The 17,821-nt window shown below is 46.1% G+C and overlaps 1 protein-coding gene across 4 annotated transcripts in view; it reads right to left on the bottom strand.

Moving 5' to 3' along the window:
* SMCO4 (single-pass membrane protein with coiled-coil domains 4) overlaps positions 1-17,821 on the bottom strand; it is a 64,181-nt gene that overhangs the window by 33,046 nt on the left and 13,314 nt on the right. The window contains exon 1 of one of the 4 annotated variants that reach the window (XR_006297352.1): positions 4,699-4,901. The exons of 2 other annotated variants lie outside the window; for them this stretch is intronic. The gene's annotated coding sequence lies outside the window, so the exon portion shown is untranslated. Of the gene's footprint in view, positions 1-4,698; positions 4,902-17,821 lie in introns of those variants that run through there. One more of the 4 variants, XR_006297351.1, reaches the window with a different exon arrangement.

The raw sequence follows: 17,821 nt of genomic DNA, 5'->3' as shown, positions 1-17,821 counted from the left end.
CCAACAGCTCTTCACCCAGTTCGAACAGGACATTGGGAATCCACTGAATTAAAAGATAATCTCAAACAAACAAAAAACCCACTCAAAAGATTCTGAACCATCGACATGAATAAACATGGCCAATTAAAGAAATGCTTTCTGGAAAGGTTGGATAAGAAAAAGAGAGTGAGGAATATTTTGATAGATACAGTCAATGCTGCCAAACATGAGACTCCTGCCTTCCTTTACCATCCACAGCTAACAGAATACCCAGGAGGCATCCATTGATTGACATCGCACACCCTGCCCTCGGGACGGAGGATGTGAGCCAGCCTGTGACCCTGCCCCCGGACAGATGTCTAGTGAGCAAAGAACGATTTCTTTATAGACGTAGTAAGTGCTGGTAAGTGCTGTGAACTTGCAGTTCTGGGTACCATGGGGCGGGTCATGAGGGGCCTGAGTCTGAGAGGTCAGGGGAACACATGCAGAGGCCCCAAGGGGTCTCAAATCCCATGAGACAGAAAGAGCTATAAGGCTCAAGAGGCCGGCAGGGACCAGGCGGCACAGACCTCGTGACCACACAGACTGTACCTCTCCTAAGAGTATGTGACTCTGCTCTAGGGAACATCATCCAATTTGCCTCATAAGAAGTTGTTTATTGTGGCTGCAGCTCAACGTGAAAGTACAGATGTCTGTCAAACAGAAACTTTACAACTTTTTTTTTTTTTACCGTAACTTACAGAATAGGAAAGACGCTTTACAACCCAGTACGTATGTACGAATGCACACACACACACACACACACACACACACACACACACACTTTCGGCTGGTAAAGAACTCTCAATTACCTTCAGAACCCAATAACCAGTAACCGGAACCGTGACCCGCAGTTGGAGATGGAGGCCCCGCCTGGGGTGGCAGCGGAGGAGAGCAGGAGGGGGAGAGAGAACTGACGGGGCTTGGTGACTAATGAGGTATAGGGCGGAGAGAGCGGGAGGTGTCACAGGGCTCTCGGGCCTCGGCGTTGATGGTGGTGCCATTTCTGAGACAGGGGAGCCTGGGGAGATGCAGGTGTAAGTGTGTGGGAGGACAGGAAGAGATCGGACTCCTGGGTCTAGACTTTTCTTCCCATCTAGACTTCCTGCCCGGAGGAGGATGTGCGTGGGGGTGACAAAAGGGACCTTCACTTAAACACTTCACCAAGCAGGGACCCACACAGAGAAATCTCACATCAGAACTGCAGACCTAATAAAGAATGCATTTTTGCAGACTGTGCTCAGGGAGGTGGACCTTCATGAAGCGAGCACAGCAGCAAGTGGTTGCAGGAGGACTTGGGGACTTGGGGCTCCTGCCAAATGTCTTTCCTTATCTGACCAACATAAAGCACTAATCACATTTAATTAGAGTCCATCTGCCCATCTGTTCCCTCCACTAAGTGAGCTACTTCAGGGCAGGGACCACCCTGTCTCATCAATCTTTCTAGTCCCCAAGCCTCCCTAGCACACTGCCTTGCCTGCTGCCTATAGTAGGTGTTCAACAAACGTCTGCTGCATGAGTGGCCATGATTCAACATGATAAAATTCCCAAAAGGCCACTTACGTTGCAAGAAACCAAAATAAGGCAGAGCAAACGGGAGCGGGGAGGCAGAATGTGCCAGGAGAATTCTGATCATTGAAGGGTGTGGGCCAACAAAAAGCCAACTGTTCACAGAGAAAATGAGTCTTCAAAAAAATGTTAAAGTCTGGAATGCGCTACGGGTCTGGATCTTCACCATCTTGATCAGAAACAGTAAGCAGGTCTGGGATGGAATCAGGAAGACAAGGAAACATAAAATAGGGGGAATGAGGCATAATGTGTATATATCATTTGGCCTTTTCTAAAGATCACTCTAAACGTTTAATTCTTTATATCGCTTCTCTTGCCTCATTTTTCCATCAGCTCTAGTTCCTTCTTTGCGATGCCTCCCAATTTCCAATCCTCAGTCATCCTCCAAAGTCCAACTCTTTGCATGTTACCTGTTATATGTACATGACTTGTTCCCCCAACAAACAAGAAGGGTGTTACACACCTTCTGATCTACACCGCACCCACAGCCCTTGCACAGACGAGACACCCAATAATAGTTGATAAATTGATTTTTATAGTGCTGATTTGATTTTGTTATTAAATGCCAATTCAAATTCATATTTTTCTAGTCTCACCCCCTTTAGTTGAGACTGTAACTAAAACTTTCATTTTTTAATAGTAACAGCCCCATTTACTCAGCACCTACCACATACAAGACACGGCCAAGGACCGTAAGTACATTATCTCCTATAATTCTCAATCTGCAGGGTTGGATTATTCCTATTTTACAGATGACAAGACTGAGGCTCAAATACAACATAGTTTAGTAAGTGGAAACTTCGGGATTCAAACCCAAGACAACTTAATTTCAAAGCCAAATAAATGTGCAATCACTCTAAAATTTCAGCACTATTTTCCCTGGCACAGAAGTGCAGAGAACAGCCCATGGATATGGAATCCATACTCAGTGCTCACCAAGACATATTGAGAGCTCACCTCAGAGGAAGCTTTTATTAGGCTTGAAAAGGCCATAATTTACCAAGACCCATTCACTCACTTCTACAAATACCTAAGTCCAGGTTACGCTTGTTTTAATTCTATGATTAAAAAAATGGAACATGCTAAGGGCACCTTTTATTTCTGAAAGAATGTTTAAGTTAAACAATGAAACCAACAGCTTCAGAACAACCAAGTCATTCATTAGTGTCAAGTAGTTAATAAAATGATCACAGACACTATCAACAATAGCCAGAGTATGAAAAGAACCCAAAAGTCTACCAATGGATGAATGGATAAAGAAGATGTGGGGTGTGTGTGTGTGTGTGTGTGTGTGTGTGTGTGTGTGTATACACACACACACATTGGAGTATTACTCGGCAATCAAAAAGAATGAAATCTTGCCATTTGCAACTACGTGGATGGAACTAGAAGGTATTATGCTAAGTGAAATTGGAGAAAGACAAATATCACATGACTTCACTCATATGAGGACTTTAAGATACAACACAGATGAACACAAGGGAAGGGAAACAAAAATAATATAAAAACAGGGAGGGAGACAAAACATAAGAGACTCAAATATGGAGACCAAACAGAGGGTTGCTGGAGGGGTTGCGGGAGGGGGGATGGGCTAAATGGGGAAGGGGCATTAAGGTCCTGAAATCCTTGTTGCACCATATACTAACTAAGTTGGATGTAAATTAAAAAATAAAATAAAATAAAATAAAATAAAATAAAATAAAATAAAATAGATCACAGAGCTGTCACAGCCTCTGTGCTCCCTACATTACAATTCCCCCAAAGTTTTCACTTACGTGTTATTGCATCTGAACACTCCAGTAACTATGAGGCAATTATTGTTGCCATTGCACACATGAGGAAAAAGATGAGCTAAGAGAAGTTCAGTGGTTGCTGAAGATCACAATGTCTACTATTTGGGGCCCTTGGTTGTAAGCAACTAAACAAAACACGTCCAATTAGCCAAGGCAAAAGAGAAACTTTGTCATAGGAAGGTTAGCTGGGGACTCGCAGATGAACAGAGATGTTTCCTCTCTCTGCTTCTCTCTGCCTGCAGGTTCCTCCTACCCACCCTGGCAGGCCAGCTTTCTCCTCCAGACAGGAAATCCGGGCCACCAGAGCTCCAGAGCCCCATTCCGGCTTCACCACCTCAGAGAGAAAGGCTCTTGGGCCTCAAGTTCAAAACTTCTGGGAGATGAGCTTGAAATGATGCCCACAAGGCCTCTCTGCTCTCCTCAGGCAGACGCTCGGTGGTATGATGGCGGGTACAATGGGACAGATGGCAGATGTCTCCAAAGACATCCCTCCATTAAATCCTCTTCCTCTCCACAGTATGACTCCCACCCCCAATACCTTTGATCTGGCTGAGGGGTCCAAGAGTGGTAAAACCAGTTCCACGCTTTTCCTTTGTATTTTTCACACAGGAGGCTGCCTCACTTCAGTAGGGGATACCCCAGTACTGGAGGCTCTGTGGAAAAACCCCATTTTACATCCTATTACACGGCAGTAATTATGGTCTTAGAGCCTCTGGGACATCCCGGCCTCACAATAAATTCCTCCCTTATTACTAAAAAATAAAAATGTTTTTAATTTTTTAAAAACTTAAAAAAAAAAAAAACTTCAGAGCGAGGCCTGTCTGGCCTAGTCAGGTCAATCAGTGGTCCACCGACGGCACAGGGACCAATCAGGAAGGACACTCGGCAGGCCCCAAGGGCGGCGGGGGTGGGGGGTGCCAGGTCCAAAATCAGTAAGAGTTAACAGATTAAATATTAAAACTAAGTAGAAATCCTGTGCACGCAACTGCTAAGCTACTGCTCTTCAGACCCCAAGGCCAATGATCTTTCTTCTTTCTACACCAGGGCTGACACTACTCGGGCGCTACTGGTGAAGCCAGTACATAATAAGGTGCTAATTGTGTAGTAAAGATGTTTAGTGCAAACAGAATTAGAAAGAGAGAGGTCAATATACCCATTTACGTCGAGTAACGTCCTAAAATCAGAGCTTTGCACATCACAATTTTGTCCTAAGAAGAGCTAAAAACTGTATTTCTTCATCAATGAAAGTCAGCCTAGCTCCCCCCCCCCCCCAACCACCTCCTGGCCAAACCCCCGCATCCTCCCCTTCACCCCTTACAGCTGAGGGACAGAGCCTCTCCGTAGGTCCTCTACGCCGCAGGAAGGTTCATCCGGGCCCAGGGGATGACTCAAATCCCTTCTTCAGAGGAAGAAAGCAGGACTCAGACACACAAAACCAAGCCTGCGAGGAGGAACCCAGAGGCCCAGGGCTCTGCAGAGACTGGAGGCGGGCTGGCCTCAGGGCACTCTCTGAAGTCTGAGGAAGCAGGGGGGAGGGGGGGAGGGGAGGCATGCAGGGGGTGCTTCCCCATCGCTGCCTCCTGAGGACTGTTACAACTCGCTTGGGTTTGGCTTTTTTTTTCCCCCCCTTCTTCTTCTTTAATTTAATCAAACGCTTCTGTAGCCCTCGCTGCCTGCCACCTGCCACAGGCTTTTCAAAGTGTTTCCCAAACTTGTCTTGTTCGAGCTGGTGGGAGTGAGTTTCCACCAGCTTCCACAGGCTGCAAGTGGCTATCTAGAAGAAATCCGGGAAACAGGACTTTCTGTCTCCTTTCTTCAAAAGTCTAACAACAACCTAGCTGGCTCAAATCAACTCATTTCTCTGCCTCCAGCATTTTGTGTCTCTCCCTCAGTCCACCGCATTCTCTCCTTCCGCAGAAATGAAACGAGACTCCAACCAAGACTGAAGTTAGTTAAATCAATTAGAAGTTAACATCTATTAAATGCTTACTGTGTGCCAAGCACTTTCTGTCTCTTACCTCGCCTAATTTTTTACTCGAGGCCACATTCATGGACCATAAATTAACCATTCAGGGTAAAGTGTTCAATTCAGGGGTGTTTAGGAGATTCATAATGTTGTACAACTGCTGCCCCTAACCTAGTTCCAAAATATTTTCATCACCCCAAAAGAAAACTTACACCATTAGGGGGTCAATCCCCAGGTCTCCCCACCACCAATCCCTTGCAACCACCTGGATATTTCACATTAACGGAATCATACAATATTTGGCCACTATTTGGCTTCTTTCACTTATAGCATAATGCTTTTGAGATCTATTCATGTTGCAGCACATCCGTAATTCATTCCTTTCTGTGGCTGAACCATATTCCACTGCACGGATATACCATACTTTATTTATCCATTCATCTGTTGACAGACATTTGGGTTGTTCCATAATGGGTGCTATGAACACAGCTGCTATAAACATTTGTAGACAAAGATCTGTGTCCTTGTTTTCAGTTCACAAAGATACCTAGAGTGGAATTGCTGGGCCCTATGGTAGTTCTAAGTGTAACTTTCTGAAGAACTCTCTAAAATATTTTTAAAATATGAAATTCTACACAGAAACACCAAAAGGAAACTGAAAGCAAATGTAAAACCACAATGAGATCAAAGAATTTTAAAGACAGATGTTTTTCTTGTCTTACTCCATTTTTGCATAAGTTCAAACCTGGGCAGAAGGAACCCAAATGCCCAAATAGTACACTTGCTTTTGAAAGGCCAAGAACACCATGAAGAGAAAATTAAGATACACAATTCTACCAAAGAGTTAACAAAGGGTGCTGTGTCTCCACAGTATTTTTTTTTATATTTATTCATTTTTGAGAGAGAGAGACAGAGCACACACTTGTGCGTGTGCGAGCAGAAAAGGGGCATAGGGGAGAAGGGGGACAGAAGATCCAAAATGGGCCCTGTGCTAACAAGCGGCAAGCCAGATGGGGGGCTTGAACTCACGAACCGTGAGATCATGACCTGAGCTGAAGTCAGACGCTCAACCAGCTGAGCCACCCAGGCGCCCCTCCACAATATTTTTAACAACAAAATCACACTTAAGCCAGGGCTCCGCTGAAAACCATGCTGCTGGCTATGAGATTTTGAACCAAAGAAAAGAGTTGAGAAGACCCAACATAGGCCGTGAACAGGAAGGCTTTCTGTTATCAGGGAAGACTGGATTCTCTGCTCTGGCTCTCATTTTTAGTAAAGCCACTTTTCTCTTTGGAAAGACATAAACTTCTAGTGTCAAACAAAGTCAGCACTCTTTCAAAAACAGACTTGCCACATCATATGTCATTGGGGCAATGTAAATTAAAACAATTACGAGACATTACTGTGCACCTATTAGAATGGCCAAAATCCAGAACACCGACAAGACCAGATGCCGGCAAGGATGTAGACAACAGGAATGCTCACTCATTGCTGGTGGGAAAACCAAGCAGTTTGGCACTGGGAGACAGAGGCAGTTTGGCAGTTCCTTACAAAATTAAACGTTTTTTGACCCTATGATACAGCAATCATCACACTCCCTGGTATTTACCCGAAAGACATGAAAACTTATGTCCACAAAAGAACCTGCACAGGGATGTTTATAGAAGCTTTATTCATAATTGCCAATACCTGGAGGCAACCAAGTCTTCATCCATTTCAGCAGGTAAATGGATAAAGAAATGGACACATCCAAACAGTGGAATATTACTCGGCACTAAAGAGAAACGATCCAGCAAGCTATGAAAAGACGCGGAGGGACTTTAAAATGCATATCACTACATGAAGGAAGCCAATCCGAGAAGGCCTCACACTATATAATTCCAACTATACGACACTGTGAGAAAGGCAAAACTGTGGAGACACTAAAAGATCCATGGTTGCCAGGGGTCGGGGTGAGACGCATAGGCAGGGCACAGAGGATTTTTAGGGCAGTGAAAATACCAGATATATGTCATTGGCTGAATCTGTGTCATTATACATTTGTCCAAATTCTTCAAATGTACAACACCAAGAGTGAGTATTACATTATGGTAAACTATGAGGGCGCCTGGGTGGCTCAGTCAGTCAAGTGTCCGACTCTTGACTTCAGCTCAGGTCATGATCTCACGGTTCACGAGACCGAGCCCCGCATCGGGCTCTATGCTGACAGCACACAGCCTGCTTAGGATTCTCTCTCTCCCTCTCTCTCTGTGTCCCTCCCCTGCTCATGCCCTCTCTCTCTCTCTCAGAATAAAATAAATAAACTTTAAAAAAAAGTAATTAATTAATTAAGGTAAACTATGGATTCTGGGTGATGATGATGTGTCCATGTAGGTTCACCGACTGTAACAACTGTACCACTCTGGGGGAGCGTGTGGGTAATGAGGGAGGTCATGCATGGGGGGCAGGGGTATGTGGGAAATCTCTGTACCTTCTGCTCAATATTGCTGTGATCCTAAAATGGCTCTAACAAAGTAAAGGCTTAATTGAAAAAGGAACTTATGTCCCTTCCCTTAAAAGAGTACTTCTCACTAGTTCTAAACCGTGAGCACTACTTTAAGAAGGACTCAGTAGAAACTTAGTCTGGGGACCAAGGGAGAGGGAGGCGAGCATGAGAACCACGCCAGGATGCACACATACCCTCTCTCTGCATCTGGTCTCGCAGCAGCTGTCATGAGGCTGCCATTCAGCCATTATCTTAACCGGGAGGACAGTGGCAAGATGGGAATGCAGAGGGACTGTCCCAGAAGAGGATGCATTGGCACCTTTAAATTAAGTGAAGAAGAAAGCAGTTCTCTGAAGGACACAGTGAGCTAACTGCAAGTGACAAAACCGAATCTTCTGGTACAAGCAAGACACTGACATGACAGGGACGGCTGGCAAACCAGGTAACGGGCAGGCGCGCTGGCAGCAGCTGCCCGGCAGCTGTTCAATTAGGCCGGAAGTGGGCTGCAAACGACTCAATTCGTTGTGCACGCCTGTCCCAGAGAACAGGGAGATAAACCTCAAACACCAGCGGCAGGCCAGAGGTGAACTCCACAGCTCCACCTTTTCGAAAGGGCGGGGCGTCTAGCAAAGATGCACGTGCAAAATAGAAAATCACACCAAGATTAGCCTGGGTAAACCCTTTAAAATTCCAATGAAACTGACGGCCAGAAAGGAGACAAAGCGAGAAAGCAGTTTAGTACACATCAAAAAGTCCTCCCTTTCTCATGAGTGGCTTTCCTGGCCCACCTCACATACAGGCAGCCCCAGCGCTCATGCTGGGGAGTACGGAAAGGACAAACACAGACAGGATTCAAAATCCAACGGCAAAGGGAAGGGATCACCCTTATCTGTAACCTCCCCAAGGTGTGAGGTTCTGCCACGTGGAGACTGAACTCCAGCCCACCAGGCATACCCATGGTCTGAATCCACTAGAAAAAGCATGGAAAGCATGGAGTCATTCTGCAGAGGCCAGGGAAAGGGAGATCCACTGAGAATATAAAATCAAGGAAAGAAAAACAAAGGTTATGAGGACCAACAGTGGGCAGAGAGCTGCAGGTCCTTAACAGAAAATGGGATCTCACCCTCCCGGCAGCCAGCATCACATCCTGAGGCCTCAGAAGAAACAGAGTGCACAGCACGCAAAGCAGAACATTCGAGGTAGAAGGAGTCTGAAGCATCTGGGCCTCTCCCTTGTTCTAGAGAAAACAACACTGAGGTTCAGCAATGTATCCAAGACCAGCTATTAACAATGGCAGAGCCAGGTCTATAATCCTGATCTCCTGTAAAGACCTTCCGCTAATATTTGGGATGATGATGATGGTGGTGATGACAGCACCCATGTCCTAAAGAGTTCATACGCAGACGTTACCATGACGGCTTTGCATATATTACCCAATTAAGCCTCTGCAAACTCCCCAGTAGTAGTATTATCATAAGCCCATTTCACAGATGGAATGCAGGCAGGTTAAGCTACGTGCCCAAAGTCACACAGCACGGGCTGTGACGACATGGATTAGGCTGGAGGGCATCACACTAAGTGAAATAAGCCATATGAGCTCACTGATACGTGGAGCCTAAAACAGTGAAATTCATAGAAGCAGAGGGCAGCATGTGGCTTGCCAGGAGCCGAGGGCTGGGGTGAATGGGGAGATGACAGTCAAAGAGTACAAGCTTTAATTTATAGGATGAGTAAGTTGTAGGGACCTGACGTACGGCATAGTGACTACAGTTAATAACACTGCGTCGTACACTTCATATTTGCTAAGAGTAGCCCTTCAGTGTTCTCATCTCACAAAGAAAAAAAGTGGTAACTACGGGAGCCGATGAATGTGTTACTTAATTAACTGGCTGGTGGTCATCATTTCACAGCGTATACGTATATGAAATCATCACACTGTGCTCCTTAAATATATACTATTTTTATTTGTTAATTACACCTCAGTAAAGCTGGAAAAAAATCAAGGGGGAAAGCAGCACAGGCAGTCTAGAAATGTAGGTCTGGCTGAAGTCTGTGCTCGTAACTGTTACACTCGACTGTTTCCAAACAAGGGAGAAAGTCACATTTCCAGCTAAAGTATAAACCCGAAACTTTCGATCATTGAATAATTTTCCACACCTTTCCCTCCCAAGATACGAAAGCAATCAGCACTAAGGGATATAAAGGGCAAAAATATTTTAACTTTGAGGGAGAAAGAAGGCTCGCGACTCCCCAGGCTGTACTCAGAACTGAACAAACTCGGACTTGAGAATTAAGGCTAATGCCAAAGCAAGTCCCTTTGGGTTCTGCCCAACGTCTTGCACCTTCAACATGTCACATATTTACTTTCCAACAGTTAATTCTGACTGGGCAGTGGCGCTGCCGGGCCCAGTTGGTGAGTTCAGAAATCTGTATTTACCAGGTCTTGGAGCTTTCACTGAAAACATCATTGTTGTTGGACACAAAAGCACCAGTTTAATCACACACGTGGCTATGTTCGGCTTCAGGAAATAGCTGCCTGCATGTGTGTGGTTAAAAACAAACAAACAACAACAACAAAACCCATACTATTAAAGTGAAACTGTTGCTTTTTGATTACATAAAAAGTACCTGGATTTTCTAAGAAATGCCACTTATAATCTCAGATTCCACAATGATATATATAGTCCTAGCTCACTGCACATGAGAGATGCCGTTTTCTCTAAGCTACAAAACCAGACTGTCTTGACCGTCTCTCTGCACACACAGACACCTGCTGCCACTGCTCCGTCCACTTCCTTTCACCACACGACCAACCACAGGCAGGGGCTTCTAGTTCAGTTCCAGATCTACAAGCATCACGGAACAGGAGCTCTGGCAGGGGCTTCCTGCCATGGACCCCACGTGAGTCACTTAGCCTCTCGTCATATTCACCACAAAAATGAGCACCAGACAAACTTCCTAACTGCTTATCAGGTGCCAAGCACTCTGCTAAAGGCGCTGAGTTTCCTCTTCTAATCTTCACGGTACCTCGGAGGCGGGTGTCCTTACAGATGGAGCTGGTGAAGCTCGGTAGGGGTAAAGAAGCCACCCAAAGCCACACACCTGGACAGGGCACCCCCAGAATGCAAACTCAGACTTTGGAGTCAAGCTCTTAACTACCACATGCTCGGTGTCTCTCTGCTTTCCTCGCACACGGAGCCTGGGAAATACTGCTGCTCTCATTTCCTTGTGAGGACAGGGCAGTGTGTGTTCTGACTTCTTCCGGTCTGAAGGAAGAAGGGAGAAATTTAATAAGTTCTCCCAGACAGAATGACTGACCATGTACTCAACACTGGGTTAAGGATGGAGGCAACATAAAAAGGAGACAACAACAGACCCCTGCCCCCAGGCACCTAACAATCTAATCTATAATGATCGAAACTATAATCCCTATCTCTCTAGGACATTTTTGACCAGGACTCGCAAGCAGAAATGCACAAACACACATCAGCCTTACCATCTGTGATGTACTGATAGTTTTTACTTGGCCTTTTTTCTTTCTTTTCTTTCCTTCTCCTTTCTTTTCTTTTCTGTCAACCCACAAAATTGATTCTGTGACTATGGATCATGGATGACAGCTTGAACAGCCCTGTTCTAGAATGTCTCATTTTAGCTCTAATTAAAAAAAAAGAAAAGAAAAGAAAAGTTAGGAAGTTCTTCCTTAGATCTAATTTAAATTTCTAGGGCTGTCAGGTTAATTAATCGTGTATGGCTGGGATATGTCCTCAGGGCAGAGGCAGTAGTGTATATCGGATTAGTTAAAGGCCAGGAATCTGGACTGACTTGCCTACCTGTTAGCTGGGTGGCTTCTCCAGATCTTAGCCTATAGAATAGGAGATAACACCACTCACACCTTGGGCTTGTTACCAACCACCTATCTGGTACTGGGGTACTGGTTTCGGGTCCCTCAACAGAAGCACTAGGGGCATGGGTGGGGAAGGTAGACAAGTAGGGTTTGTGGACAGGCCTGCCTGGTGCCACACAGCTCCCAACGCCCCCTGGTGGTACAGAGCCAATTCTGCAAAATCAACAGCGGCCACTGACCTGACAATCAGCCCCAGAGCCTCCTTTCCACCACGTGAAGCGATCCCAACTGCCGCAAATCTTTTGCGTAGGTAGCAATTGTGTTTCCACATAAAGTGAGACACGTAAGATGCCTAGGCTATAACAGGGCACAGGCCAAGTCCCTGCCCCATCAAGCTGGGCAGATGGACAGGCAAACAGGTAACTGTAACCCACTGTGCCAGATGGTGTAACTAAAGTCTGCGAGCCCAAGCAGAGAGCAGCTCATGCTGGAAAGTCCTGTCCTTAATTCTATTTGCAATTCTTCCAGTAAGAAAAACCACAGCTTGCAAATTTCTGGTTTATAATGCATTAAGATTTAGAAACCACCGCCACCACGCCCACCACCACGCCAAGACTTAAGCCCTGGAGAAGAGCATCCTTATCGGCACCCACAAAAATACAAGGGCTGCCACAACGCCAGGTCTATCTCCCTGACAAGGCTGCAGTTCCTTGAGGCTGGAAGTAAAGCGGATTGCTCAACATAATGTGACAGATACGTGAAATCAGAATCCCCAAAGATTAAAAATCACTAGTCACCTTTCTGGTTCCTCTGGAACCTGCCCTCTACCTGTCTGGCCTCAGACTTACAAGGGGTGGGGGTGGAATGGAAGGCCTCCCATGAGGTGGTCAAAAATGCAAAGCTGAATCTGCTAGATGCTTCCGTAGGCCTTCAAGATGCAAGGCCAGAAGGTGTCAAATTTAGACTTTAAGTGGTCTCAGGAAAATTAGATAGTCACTGAATGTGTGTGTGCTAAAAGTACTGATGTGTCCAATGCACACACTTAAAATACCTGTTTCTAAAGCACTATTTTAGCGTTTCTCCATTTTTTTAAATGGGCCCAGGCACTTGAGAGTGGCTGTGTAGTTAAAGTGGACTTCCCAGAGCTCAGGTTCCCAGAAAATGAACCAAATCACCAGCTACCATTCCCTGAAACCAATAAGAATAGGAAAATCTTGGAAAGATTCTAGCTATAATCAGGGCTCTTTAGGGTTCCTTATGCTTTGTCCTCTGCTTCTCACTTTGGGGGAGGGGCTTGCAGGAGAAGTCAGTCACTAAGGCTCCAAGGTGGGGAGGGAGGTAGTTTCTCAGGCCTCTGATTCTGTGGCAGCTCCAAACCACTGTGGTTTAAAGACCAAAAGTATGGGGCTCCTGGGTGGCTCAGTCGGTTACGCATCCGACTTTGGCTCAGGTCATGATCTCACAGTTCGTGGGTTCAAGCCCTCTGTCGGGCTCTGTGCTGACAGCTGAGAGGCTAGAGTTTGCTTCAGATTCTGCCCTGGCTCACTCTTGCGTGCTCTCTCTCTCTCTCTCTCTCTCAAAAATAAATAAACACTTAAAAAAAAATTTTTTTAAGACCAAAAGTAATAATCCACTCACTGAGTCCTGAGTGATTTTACGTACATTGTCTCATTTACATCTTTTAGAATACTATTAGTATTATCCCCAATTCATAGGATACAGACTCAGATTAAGAAACAAAGGCAGGAAATGGCAGGGAGGAAAACTAGGATGGGCCAGGGACTCCTGACAGGAAACCCCAGCATGTACCAGCCAGCAAGACAGCATTTGAAGGGGTTCTCTCACTTTAGAATACAACTGATTTTATTTTTTTTTATTTTAGAGGGAATGTGTGTGTGAGTTGGGGAGAGGGGCCAAGAGAGCGAGAGAGAGAGAGAGAGAGAGAGAGAGAGAGAGAATCCTAAGCAGGCACTGCGTTCAGTATGGAGCCTGATGCAGGGCTCGATCCCACGACCCTGGGATCACGACTTGAGCCGAAATCGGGAGTCAGACGCTCAACTGACTGAGCCTAGAATACAACCACCAATTTTAAATAAACACTCCTCTGATGTTACCTATGAAACTTTCAGAGGAAGCTATGAGGTGTGTTACCTAAAAGTCTCAGGTCTATGGCATCCCTTGAGAATCCCCACCCGTAAAATGGGGTGACGGTGGCTTGCTGGGGATACTCAATGAGGCAATGCCTCTGCAAAGCACCTGAACATTCGGACACACCGGCAAATGTAGACGACCACGTGCAGCAACATTACCGCCAGAACTCTGTGAGCAGCTTAGGGAGGAGAAACCGGAGAGAAGGACACAGCACGCACACAGCCAAGAGCTTGTGTTGACGTCTCAAAAACGTAGACAAAGCATGCAATCCTGACAACAGAGGAATATTAGGGTCAACTGCTGGTGTACACAGAGGAGGTGGTTAAAAGGACCCTGTGACCACCTGCACCGTCATGGATCTCACCATCTCACGGCACTCACCCAAGGTCTTAGGCAAGAACACCTAGAGAAAAAGTGAAACAGGAGAAAACCCAGCAAAGAGTAAAAACTGACAATTCTGTGGTCTAGTTATCTCCAAGTGGCAGAATAAAACATAACTCCAGTTCTGCATGGAAGCCGCTTTGCACTGGGGGCCCTACGTCCCCAACACTCAGCTGGGAAGTCCTATCTCCCCTCCGAACGGAACAGACCCGGGAGCCGCTCCCCTGCTCCCAGACAGGAATGTCTTCCATTCGCGGGCTCCTGAGACCCGTGTGGTGCGGTGCAAAGGCCAGATCCTGACCAGAAGACCCTGAGTGCAAGTCTCCGGCCTTGCTACTTACACAGTTGGTCTGCGAGCAAATTACCACACCACTTTGATTCTCTGCTTCTTCCCCTGTAAAACGGGCACAAAAATATCCATTTTCCAAGGCTGTGGTAAGGATTAAATGAGGTAATGCACATGAAAGGCTCAGCACACAGCAAATCAAGCAACTGGCTGCCATTACTAACAAAAGCAGAGGCCAACTAACACGGGGTAAAAATTAAATGCGATTTCTTAAAAGAAAAGGGTTCCATGAAGTTCGTGAGGATCAACAATTTTCGGAAAATTCAAAGAAGCGGGGCGGAACGACGATACGCCCCCGGCTTCCTGAAGGTTTCTGAAACCTCTCCACGGACCGACCGCTCTCCTGCAGGAATAGATAAGTGGAGTGTCTCGTTACCTCCAGACTCTTCACACTTTATAAATACACCGCACAACCAACCAGAGAGTGCTTGCTGCCAGCCTCCTGGACAAACAAGTCCAACAGGATTTGATCCGGAAATTAAATGGCCATGCAGCCCAGCCACGCTCGGTTCAAAATAGATATCCGTGACCTACTTAGTCTTCGAGGACCATTCTCAAAGCCAGAAACAAGTGGACAGTGAGACAGGGCCATGACTTTGGCAGACCCAGCACAGACCCCTGGCTTTCTTATCAGATGAAACATGCAAGGACACAGCAATGACTCAAAAAACTATTGTGGGGATGGCTAGACGGGAAACCTAGTCACCTCTGATCAGCCCCAAACAATACATTTTCATTCATTTAGACTAAAGGCTATACCTCTCGTGACAGTTATTCGTCAAGCTACCTATGCTCGCCCTCATAATTGTGTCCTGAGTATATGTATCTTCCCCATGAGACGGTGGCTTCTTTGAGAGTAAGACCGCACCTTCTTTACCTCAAGATTGCACCCAGGGTCTTGCACAGTGCACAGTGTGTTAGTGCGGCCAGGACAGGCACTGCACCTGCCATGAGAAAGTGAGCTCCTTCCCCCACCAGTGCATCTTCCGCATCCCAGCCCATATGCTTGGCCACTCAAGATCGGAGGATGGAAAGACAAACTGATATCTGCTGTAAAGACGAGGTAGACAGACAAGGCCCAGGGAACGTTGCTGTATACCTTCAATGATCACACGGCTACAAAAATGATCTCTGACGTTACAGTTCATCTCACCACAGAGATGGGAGTCTCGGGGAGGGCCTTGAGAGAGACACACTCTAGAAAATCTCAGAGCATGCCAACCTGCAGTACCAAGCAAACAATGGAACACTGGTGCTTCACCAGCTAGGCGATAGTGATGGAAACAAGCTGATGGCAAAAACGAAAGAAAACAGAGCAAGGCAAACCTGCCACTCTTCACCTTCCAATCCATCCTCCTCAGGGCTCCAGGGTCGGCCCCGGACACTCCCCTCTACCAGGGTACATTCAAAATGCCCATCATAGAAAGCTGCCTAGTCTACCTGGCACTTTCCCCACATCGTGGCATGTAATCATCTACAATCGTGGCAGGCAAGCCAAACAAGCATCTTTCCCACCCACTTAGAAATGAGGGGGGGGCGCCTGGGTGGCTCAGTCGGTTAAGCGACCGACTTCGGCTCAGGTCATCATCTCAAGGTCCATGAGTTCGAGCCCCGCGTTGGGCTCTGTGCTGACACCTCAGAGTCTGGAGCCTGCTTCAGATTCTGTGTCTCCCTCTCTCTCTGACCCTCCCCTGTTCATGCTCTATCTCTCTGTGTCAAAAATAAATAAACATTAAAAAAAATTTTTTTTTTAAATGAGGAAACTGGGGCACCTGAGTGGCTCAGTTGGGTGTCCGACTCTTGATTTTGGCTCGGGTCATGATCTTATGGTTTTGTTGAGTTCAAGCCCCACTACAGGCTCTCTGCTGTCAGCACAGAGCCCACTTCAGATCCTCTGTCCCCTTCTCTCTCTGCCCCTTTCCTGCTGGTTCCCTCTCTCTCTCTCAAAAATGGGTAAATACATTTTTTAAAAAATGAGGAAACTGAGGCCAAAGCATGTCACCCACAAGGCAACATAAGCACTAAAACGCAGAGACCTTCTAACTCCAAGCTCAGACCGGATGAGGCCAGGTACCCGAGCCCTGGGGCCCCCGCTACAAAAACCTTCTGGAAGAAGTCCAACACCCACCCTTTCCCAACACAATGGCGTATACACTTCAACCTTCATCAACCCTAGTGTCCATCAACAGGTGGCACCTGCATCAGCCACACACACACTGAGCCGGACTGATCGGCCACCTCCCCGACAAAACGCGAAACCCAATGCTAGAACTTTTCAACGAGAGATGCACATGAGTGAGCTGGTTTTCTGCAAAGAAGTGGTGAGCATGGGGCAGGGTAAGAAACCATGGAGCCCAACAACCACTAACCAGAAATCCCAGAGCTCTGAGTCTCAGGGTCCTGGGTTCAAATCCTACTTCTGGAACTTCTTACTCTCTGTGACCTGAGGCAAGCAACTTTGTTTTTCTAAGTTTTAGCTTCCTCATTTATAACATTAAGGAGCTAAAGAAAGGGATCCCACAGCAAATGTACTTAATGCCACAGAACTGTAGATTTAAAAATGGTTAAAAAGGTAAATTTCATGTTATATATATTCTACCGCAATTTAAAAAATAGGTTAACGGGTTTTTATTAATGTTTATATATTTATTTGAGAGAGAGAAAGAGTGAGTGTAGCAGGGAAGGGTGAGAGAGAGGGAGAGAAAATCCCAAGCAGGCTCTGTGCTGTCAGCTCAGAGTCTGATGTGGGGCTTGTTCCCACAAACCATGAGAGCATGACCTGAACTGAAATCAGGAATTGGACCCTTGACCGACTGAGCCATACAGGCGCCCCAGGTTAACGTGTATTTTAAAAAAAAGGATCTTGGGGCGCCTGGGTGGCGCAGTCGGTTGAGCGTCCGACTTCAGCCAGGTCACGATCTGCGGTCCGTGAGTTCGAGCCCCACGTCAGGCTCTGGGCTGATGGCTCAGAGCCTGGAGCCTGTTTCCGATTCTGTGTCTCCCTCTCTCTCTGCCCCTCCCCCGTTCATGCTCTGTCTCTCTCTGTCCCAAAAATAAATAAACGTTGAAAAAAAAAATTTAAAAAAAGGATCTTACAGATTCATAGTGAGGATTAAATAAGATATAATGGCAAGTTCTTACAGTGGCTATCGCATATTAAATTCTAATTTATTTATTATTTATCATAATTTTAATAGTTTTTATTATAAAGGTAATAGGTTAAAAACATTTCCTATTATACCAAAATCCAGGAATAATCTCCGAAATA

This window comes from Prionailurus bengalensis, chromosome D1 (genome assembly GCF_016509475.1).
Source record: "Prionailurus bengalensis isolate Pbe53 chromosome D1, Fcat_Pben_1.1_paternal_pri, whole genome shotgun sequence".
In the NCBI taxonomy this organism is placed as follows: Eukaryota; Metazoa; Chordata; class Mammalia; order Carnivora; family Felidae; genus Prionailurus; species Prionailurus bengalensis.
The sequence above is the reverse complement of the archived record's forward strand: the minus strand, read 5'-3'. Positions and strand labels throughout refer to the sequence as shown.